The following is a 9,939-nucleotide window of genomic DNA, read 5'->3' as shown; positions in this document are numbered from 1 at the left end:
ATAATTTATCTTGCACATTTGATCCGTGAAAGGAATTTCAAGAAGGGCATCTTGGTTTGATTGTATTCATAGAGTCACGCAGGACTACCCTGGACACAGCCTCGAAATGTGCACTCTGTGCTGCTGGATCATGATGAAAAAAAAACGAACTGAATCGAGCCTTTGGTCACGGTCCGTGTACCTTGTGGCCATTGGTTTTTCTATTTTGCAACCCGTGTTGACAAACGCAAAATAGGGCCGTAATATCGTTTTGTCACTTTAGTAAGTCGAACACACATTTAAGTATAACGGCTTGTTTTTGGTTGTTTTGTTTTATTTTGGAATAACGGAATAACCATATTACACAAATGGTGTTACGAGCCATTTACTCGTTTGTTTGATTATTCCATATCCTTTATGCTGGTATCTGCAAAAAATGAAAAATAGCCTCGTAATATCGTTTTGTCCATTTTGGATGTCAGAACCAGATTATCGGGAAAGGCTTGGTTTCCGTTGTTTTGTTTCATTTTAGAATTACGGAATATCCATATAACACAAACGGTATAACGAGCCATTTACTCATTTGTTTGATCGGCCGTATTATGCATACTGGCACAAGTGAAAAAGAGAGAGAGGGGGAGAAATGTGAAACTATTGGGGGTGTTATTACTTGCGAACACCAGAGGGCAGCAACGACTAGCTTTAAAAAAAATGTTCCTGTGATCTGCAGGCCTACAATCTTGACGACATGGCAGCAGGTTCTTTAGTAGAAGACACACACACCAAACTGAAGGCACATGTTGACCGCGTTTGCTAGTTGCTACTTAGTTAATAAATCTTTGATGAACCCAAGTTTCTTTAATATATATTAAGTTTCTTTAATATATATTAGAAACATTACAAGACGGGGCTCCAGTGTGTGTTCAAACAAGGCCAAAAGTGCCAGATGGTATCAATCACACCAGTGCAAGTAACACTCCACGCCCCAACCCTCCCTCCCCCCACCTAAATTACGCTTTCAGTTCTGTTGTACGTCTTAATGAAGTGCATTGAGGCAATCATAGTAAGAAAGTTGAGGTCATGTGGGCTACCTTTGCAGTTTACATAGACACACAACTGACAGAGGCACTGTTGTGGATACTCCATGTCCAAGCCCATGGTGTGTGGAGGAATACAGTCATCACACTTGACACACACAGACAAAAGGGAAATCAGATTTTCCTGGGAACCCTCTCGTTGCTGCTCCATACTGTTTTTGGACTTTGAAGAAGTTGAATTTGGAATATGATCAGAACTTTGAAAAAAGTATCCACAACAGTGCCTCTGTCAGTTGTGTGTCTATGTAAACTGCAAAGGTAGCCCACATGACCTCAACTTTCTTACTATGATTGCCTCAATGCACTTCATTAAGACGTACAACAGAACTGAAAGCGTAATTTAGGTGGGGGGAGGGAGGGTTGGGGCATGGAGTGTTACTTGCACGGGTGTGATTGATACCATCTGGCACTTTTGGCCTTGTTTGAACACACACTGGAGCCCCGTCTTGTAATGTTTGTAATATATATTAAAGAAACTTAATATATATTAAAGAAACTTGGGTTCATCAAAGATTTATTAACTAAGTAGCAACTAGCAAATGGGGTCAACATGTGCCTTCAGTTTGGTGTGTGTGTCTTCTACTAAAGAACCTGCTGCCATGTCGTCAAGATTGTAGGCCTGCAGATCACAGGATTTTTTTTTTTTAAAGCTAGTCGTTGCTGCCCTCTGGTGTTCGCAAGTAATAACACCCCCAATAGTTTCACATTTCTCCCCCTCTCTCTCTTTTTCACTTGTGCCAGTATGCATAATACGGCCGATCAAACAAATGAGTAAATTTACATTTAGTCATTTAGCAGACGCTCTTATCCAGAGCGACTTACAGTAAGTACAGGGACATTCCCCCGAGGCAAGTAGGGTGAAGTGCCTTGCCCAAGGACACAACGTCAGTTGGCATGACCGGGAATCGAACTGGCAACCTTCGGATTACTAGCCCGATTCCCTCACCGCTCAGCCACCTGACTCGTTATGACTCGTTATACCGTTTGTGTTATATGGATATTCCGTAATTCCAAAATGAAAAAAAACAACGGAAACCAAGCCTTTCCCCATAATCTGGTTCTGACATCCAAAATGGACAAAACGATATTACGAGGCTATTTTTCATTTTTTGCAGATACCAGCATAAAGGATATGGAATAATCAAACAAACGAGTAAATGGCTCGTAATACCATTTGTGTTATATGGTTATTCCGTTATTCCAAAATAAAACAAAACAACCAAAAACAAGCCGTTATACTTAAATGTGTGTTCGACTTACTAAAGTGACAAAACGATATTACGGCCCTATTTTGCGTTTGTCAACACGGGTTGCAAAATAGAAAAACCAATGGCCACAAGGTACACGGACCCATCGGATATGTTCTCGCAAGATGTTGTGAGCTAATACACACACACATACCTCTCCATAGCTATTTGCAATGCATGTGCAAAATTTAGACTCTTTAAAGAAACTGGACGAATCAAGGGGGCAAACTGTGAAGAGACGACTAATGTCGCCCAGTCTATGGTTGCAAAAGGCCTGGACTCAGTGGAGATGCATGAAAATGGAGTGTGTTTGGTTCCACCCGATACAAGCACACAATCTCACAGAGTTGACCTGGTGATGCATAAATGCAATTGCAAAAGATTCCAATGTGGATCTGTGTGCAAACACCTCATTTTCTCACAGAACATTGCAGAGAAACAAGGACTTGGAATTCAAGACCTTAGGGCAGAAGCAGCAAGAAAAATAGTTGACAGTGAATCCTACCTCACAGATAATGAAAACCTTACCGTTTATCATTTTGATGGGAGCGTAGGAATTGTAAGTCGTAATTTACGCTCCTGTTTCGCCCGCGTTACAAAAATGCTGCCCCCCCCCTCCCTGAGTTACGACGCACTAAATTCTAACAAATATATTTTTTAGACACTACACATGTTATACATCTTTGGAAAGCTACGATTCTTGTGCTTCCATTGAAATAAACCAATTCAAGATCAAGTCGCAATAGCAAGCAAAGTCAACGTCTTTTTCCGGTGAACATTCCTTCAACAATGCCAAAGAAAAAAAAGTTTTACTCACCCTAAATGGTTCAAATAGGTCCAGGTGTGCAAATCATGCCAACAAAACTTGATCTGCTTACAGTCCCAAGGGTTCAAAGTATCTAACCATGTAAAGTAATTTGTCCAAATACAATGTTTTACGTTCATGAATAGCCATTATCCTTTGTTTCATTATGCAAGTTAGCAGACGGAAGAAACAACTTGTTCACATAAAAGTGTTCTTTTCTCCGGTTAGCAACGGAGTATTTACAATATGAAGGCATCAAAATGTCCGTTGAACCCTCCCCTTTCGATTGACACCTTGTTTGACCCAATAGGAGCTTCCATGCCCCGTTGACAGCCCTCTAAAGTAGCTATTTTTAATTTAGCTATTATATATGATAGTTCTAAGTACCACCCTTCATTAGAGATAACAATTATGAAAAATATGAAAAATAATACCTTTTTATCCTAAGTATTTGACCTTGGTTATAAAGGGTCATTTTGGAGTCTCCAAAAGGCCCTTTTAGAAAATGCCTGGATGTACTCTTATAAAAACATGTGTCAAATATGAATATATTGTGGTATTATGTTTGACTTTTGATTTGAATAGGGTAAGGCTTCAACCTGTGGTCCAATTTAGTATTCCAGCTAATACCTACCACCTCTAGGCCTCTTCAGGCCTCTGTTTTCAAAACAAAATCTAGGCGGAAATATAAATTTTCACTTTCCTTGTGTTCAAGCTTCTATTACTCAACACTAGTAGGACTGACAGGGGTCCTGACAACAAGGGACACAACTTTAGAGTGTCAGCTTTCAAAAGAGACCATTTACATGCATGTACTCCAAATGGTTCAAGAACAGCTTCCAATTTACTTTGGGTATGCTGTTTAGGTGTTTTTAGGCACATTTAACAGGAGTCTTAAGAGGTCATCCAGGTAACTGAACAATGAAATGAAAGCAAAAGTTAGGAAATGGTCAACTGATGTAATAATTAAATGAAAAGCAAATACCCTTAGACATTTGTATAGATTTCATAGGCTATAAACTAATACAAATAAATGGGGGGGGGGGGACAACTGTATAGAACAAAGGGGGGGGAAAACTCTTTGTATACTGTTTTATATTGGATTAGTTTTACAACAATCAACAACAGAGCTTCCTGTATCCAAACAACTTGATAATGGCAACAGGTAGTGGCCAGAGGTAATATCTATGCAATATATAATCAGGGTACCACAAAAAAATAGTAATACAATTAACTTATATTTACCTGTAATATTTTTGGACATCACCACACAGTAGGCGAAGAAGCTGATCAATCCTGCTATTCATCCTTCCCTTAAGAAACTGATACTTCATTGTGAGGAAAAATCTGTGTACAAAAGTTAATAAACTTGGAACATCCTTAATGAATATTTGTCATGAATATCATGTTATTTACACTATATTTTCAAGTGTAAGTTGAGGGTATTGTGCTATAATTTTAATAGTTAGACCTTTCTGCCTTGTTGTTGGTTTCGCTGTTATGGTGATAGAATGACCTGCCAAAGTTGGACAACAAATCTCCAAAACAAATCCAATGATTCTTGAGGTAGGTCGATACATGTGAACTACCTAGACAGGTATCGAGCTCTTCGCACTTTCTAGCTGACATGCTGTTAAACTCTTCTTCCTGTGAAGAAATAAGACACAACATTGTAAAGTTATGCCACTTTATTTTACACACATCTAAAGGGGTAGTTCACCCAAAGCTGAAAATTGTCATTGTGTCTTATATTATAATTTACATGTCACTCCAAAACTATATGACTTTATTTCTTCAATAGAACACAATAGATATTTTGAAGATATTAATATATATTTTGAATAATGGTTCAGAGGGTTTTTTTTCTTCCATGTAATGAAACATAATGGGGTCCAAAACAACACAAATATAAACTTGACCAATCCCTTTAAAATTCATAGTATACAACGCAAGATTTATTTCCATGTACTGAAATTTCTAAAGAATAAAGTGATTTATTATATAAAAATATTACCATTAAACAGGATTTCAGTGACACCATTGCTTGAATCACAATATTTCGTTGATTCACTGGCAAGTTCCCTCCATCTCTTCTAACCATCCACCTATGCACAGCCTACAAAAACATTCAAAAGCTAGTCATGATGTTATAATTTTTACATGACCTTTTAAATCAAATTTTATTTTTAAAATGAATATGTCTGTGACTAGTGATAAATTCCTTAATTGTAACTCAATAAGGCCAATTAAAGGCCCAATATATATATATTTTTTCCAGTACAAAAGATATATTAAACCTACCTGGAGTACATGAAACCAGCAAAGAAGAACCTTGGCTGTTGGAAAAACTCTTCTTATGGCATTGAGTTCCTTAAGGTCACGGTCAATCATTATCGACCTACACGATGAGGAATTGAGAAGGAATTAAGATATGTCAACATCTGTAGAGTTTGTCAAAATGAACAGCTTGTGTAAAAATAAAGTTTTGCTGCCAAAACTTTATTTTTGCTACCCTAAGTTTTTAGCTTCTGACCTGGGAAGAAATCCTGGGTTGTGTTTTGCAAGCTTTTCCAAGCAGATAGCAAGTATGTCTGCTGATTCCTCACTAACAACAAAGTAAGCAAATGGGACTGCTCTCCCAATACTGTTGGTCAAAAGAAGTGCATAAAATGCATAACCATATGATGTTATGGCTTTGTAAGTAGCATCCATGAATACCATGGTATGGGGATGTTCTCTAAGTATATCCTTTTGCCAGGGTGTCTGCACTACAATTATTAGTGGTTGATTTTCACTCAAAGGCTGGTAGTAACAAATGTTTTCCTACAGCTCGGACGTGACTAGCTTGTCCACACTAATGCAGTCTTTCGCATCAGGACAACTAAGAGCATTAATGGTCTTCTTGATTAATTGGATATCTTCAGGTGTAACATAATATCGCCGATTATATTTGTCCATATGTCCATGACACTCTGCCCAGTCCACACATTTTAAAAGTGTTTCTGAAATTGACAGTCCTTGATCGAGCCACATTTCAATGAAGGTTATTAACTCTGGGTCAATCCGATTTTTTACTCCCTCTTCTTTCATGCACACATTATGTTGAAGCATTTTGTTGACCACAGCAGCTGTGAAACTACCATCTTTGATTATTTTGAAGGACACATAAGCTATGCAAGAATTAGCTGTCTTTGTTGGTTCTCCTTTGCTTTTCCCTCTTGCTTTGGTTGATCTTTCACATCCATAGTAAAAGTAGTCTTTATGACTTGACACAGGGGACTTGAAGATGCTTTTTGTTTCCTCTTCCAGTTTCTTAATGTAACCCTGCATGAAATCATTCTCCTCCCCAGAAAAAGGTATGACCTGTTGAATGCCTTGGGCATCCTTTACTTTCTTTAACTTTCGCATTATCCCTTCAAGCCAAATATTCTCCATTAACCTGGAAAAGTAAAAAATACAACTAGAGAGGGTACAATTTCTGGGGAAATTGTAGGGTGTGCCTGCTTGCGTCGGTTGCAGGTGGGTACGTCCTCTAAGTTTTTCCCTTCTAGTGATATTTTCAAGCATTTAGCCTACTCATATTGCATATTTCATTAAGAACACCCTTTGAAACAGCTGCGAACCCCCTTTGAAACAAGCTACTGTAACAACGTTGTCACTGGCAGTGTGGAATCGCGATTCAAACAGTACCGTCTGCTAACTGAAAATATGCCCCCAAAACGTAAATAAGTTTGACATTAATGTAGGGGGAAATGGCTAATTCAAAATAAGTTTGCTAGAGGCAAGCTAGCTGCTGTTGCTCCACATTTCACTGATTGTTTGAAAGCACCGGAAATGAGAACGTTTCTTTTGACAAAGTTTAGTTTAATATTATAGTTATTATAGTTTTCATAGCTTTGAAGACAGCACGACACACTGCCAGTGGGCGAGCCGAGTCTGACTGAGGCTAATGTCAAAACAAGCCGCGGTGTCACTCAAATTCCAAGTTTTACACAAATCACAAAAATATGCCGACCCGCTGGCTATCTTCGCAATCGCCATATCTTTAAAACACTGCCCTCCTTCTGATTTTTGATGTAGAATTGACCCTGGTACGAACTTAAGAAAATACTCATCAGAGATCGACAACAGCTGACGCAATCGTCAACGGAGGCTGACGGGGCTCTCACGTAGCAAACCAAAGTTTTTACAGCAACCTACATTATAATCTCACCACCTGGTTGTCTTCACAATAGTCATATCGTCATAACATTGCCCTCCTTCTGTTTTTCTGGTGTGGAATGGACCGAACTATACACAAGTTTACGCGCCAAATCCCAGGGGGCCGCCATAACTCTACACAAATGCACGTAATTTCCGCCGGAAGTGGTTTGCACAGCGTCGGCCGGTGTAAAAACAGATGTCGATGCTAGCTTGTGATCACGGTTCTACTACATTGACTGGAGATGGCGTTACTGTTATTCAGTGCAGAACTGGGAGGATAACATGACGATGAGAAGAACCTGCCAAAGCAAATTCCTTGTCTGTGCAAACTTTCATGGCGAATAAATCCCATTCTGATGATGTAACGTTAGCTATCGTGGGCATTGTTTGTCACATCTCCAAAACAATCAACTGCCTTAGCAAAATACCGGTAGCAATGTTAGTGTATGACAACTTCTTCATAATTAACGCTAACAGTGTTGTCAGCTTCATAGCTAAAGTTGCTGAACTTACCCTCAGATTCAAGTCTGCGTTTCTTTATCTGGGTACGGAGGACAAACGTTCTGCTCTCAATGTAATCAAAACGGAGAGTTCCAAGCGTCAACAAATGCTAAACTTAATTTATTGCTCATTTAACATTGTGATATAAAACACAATTGTGAGATTTAATGTACAATACGATGTACGCTGATATTATTAGTACGTTTACTTTCGAAAACAGTCAATTTTACCTTGTTGACTGAGGCGTTAGCATAATTAGCATCTGTTGGACGACATATACGATATAGCGGTCGTCTGTGATACATCCGTTTTCAATCGTTAAAATAATAAGCATGGCTCACAAATCAATGAACGTTTTATGATTTATTATGACATTATATTAGTAAACCATTCATCAGATTCTGGGTGGAGGCAGTGGTCCGCTGGGTGAATTGACGCCTCTTTGGCTGGGGAGGGCGATTGTATCCCAACCACAACTCTGGGAAATGATTATCCTTGGTTGGTTTTTGGTCAACAAAGTGATAGGAACAAACAAAAAACGTTACGGGGGGGGTTTCTTTAGATTCAATGCCTTCAGCCACGTCCTTGATTCCGAGTCGGTATCAGGCTTGCGAAAAAATGTAAACAATGGAGCGCATGGACTCTTAGTAGCTGGTTTGTGGTCGTAGCACTCTCTATCTAACCACTCGTTCAGGTGCTTTCTCGAGTGTTTGCAACCAACTACCACACACGTCGTTCCCGAACCACTTTTCTTCATGTTGTAAATTTTATATCCTCTTTGTCACTGCGATATCAGTGCTTTATCGGCACAACGGAGCTAGCTAGCAAAACAAACCCAGCCCGCCAGAACGGAAGTGGATTGCATCGAGGGGAGGAATTTAGGATGTAGAGCAGGGCCCCGTTCGTCGTAAGGGTTGAAGCTAAGTTAATCAATTGTCCCTTTAGCCCGCTAACATTAGCAAGATGAGTGAGAACAGCAAATATCGGTTCGTCAACGGCTGATCCGCATCCAAATCATGTGGTTAATTTCAATCAGGCTAAACTTATCAGGGAAATTGCACGTGCACGTCCTACTTCAAAAGGCAGGAAAGGTCGATCACCAAAACCGTGATTTTCTAACGGTATGATGGCGGAAAAGACGAAAGAGAGAGCGGTGATAGGCTATTCTCGCCATCCGAGCAAACTATTATAATGAGTCTGTCTCTGCGAAGACAATAAACATATTATCATGCCTAAGTCAAACACCGCCGCTGCCAGAGCAAGACAAGCTGCTTGGCAAAATTTCCGATAAGCTATAAATGCGAAAGTTTTGGGGAAATGTATAGGCTCATCTTAAGTGCCTCATTACCCCAATCAGATCACATTTCTTTAAATGTGCCTGCTGGCAGTAGGCTTAATGGAAATTTTCAGAATAAGTAGGCTAGATAAAAACAAGGCCAAAGAGTATCTAATTGATACGAATTCATAGACACTTATGAGGATATATGTAGGCTACTGAGCTTATATCATGTACTATATATGTGTATATGCATGTAGGCCTATGTGTAAATCCCTCTTTGATTTCATTGACTGGGACATGGCCAGGGAATATGATGAGTTGATTCATCAGCTGGTTAAGCGCCAAGTACACTTTTCTTACAGCAACGCATGCTGCGGCTTTGCCAATGTTTTCTGCATCGCCTATACTGTATAAAAATTTAGCCTATACCTGACGCAAAAAACCTCAAGGCTATGCAGAGTCTGAAGCACAGTTAAAGTTTATTGTCAATTTCTTCACATGCCAAGACATAAAAAGGAATCGATATGACGTTTCCCACTCTCCCACAGTGAAACATATAAAAAGCACAGGCACAACAGATAAGACAAGACATTTCCTAAAACATAGCGTTACATATTCACATACAGCAGCATAAGCTCATAACGCTTGCTGCGGCGTATGATATTTGCAATGTACGGCCCGAGAAGGTCTTGCAAATAAATGAGTCCTTGTCCGCTGAATCGATATCGCTCAAACAAGAACTCATCCGTGTGAAATAAAGGATCTTGGCAATCGCGAAGAACTCTATTGGTATGGAAAGCTAATCGAACTAAAATATAGCTCCTTGGT

The 9,939-nt window shown here is 39.4% G+C and overlaps 1 long non-coding RNA gene across 1 annotated transcript; it reads right to left on the bottom strand.

Annotated features, from left to right (window-relative positions):
- Positions 1-4,258: 4,258 nt before the first annotated feature.
- LOC136950435 (uncharacterized) lies at positions 4,259-5,567 on the bottom strand. The gene is made up of 3 exons (XR_010877489.1): positions 5,430-5,567; positions 5,143-5,244; positions 4,259-4,775 (listed from the first exon to the last, which is right to left on the bottom strand). It is a non-coding gene; the product is annotated as an uncharacterized lncRNA (long non-coding RNA).
- Positions 5,568-9,939: the final 4,372 nt, after the last annotated feature.

Source organism: Osmerus mordax, chromosome 10 (genome assembly GCF_038355195.1).
Source record: "Osmerus mordax isolate fOsmMor3 chromosome 10, fOsmMor3.pri, whole genome shotgun sequence".
NCBI classification, from domain to species: Eukaryota; Metazoa; Chordata; class Actinopteri; order Osmeriformes; family Osmeridae; genus Osmerus; species Osmerus mordax.
The sequence above is the reverse complement of the archived record's forward strand: the minus strand, read 5'-3'. Positions and strand labels throughout refer to the sequence as shown.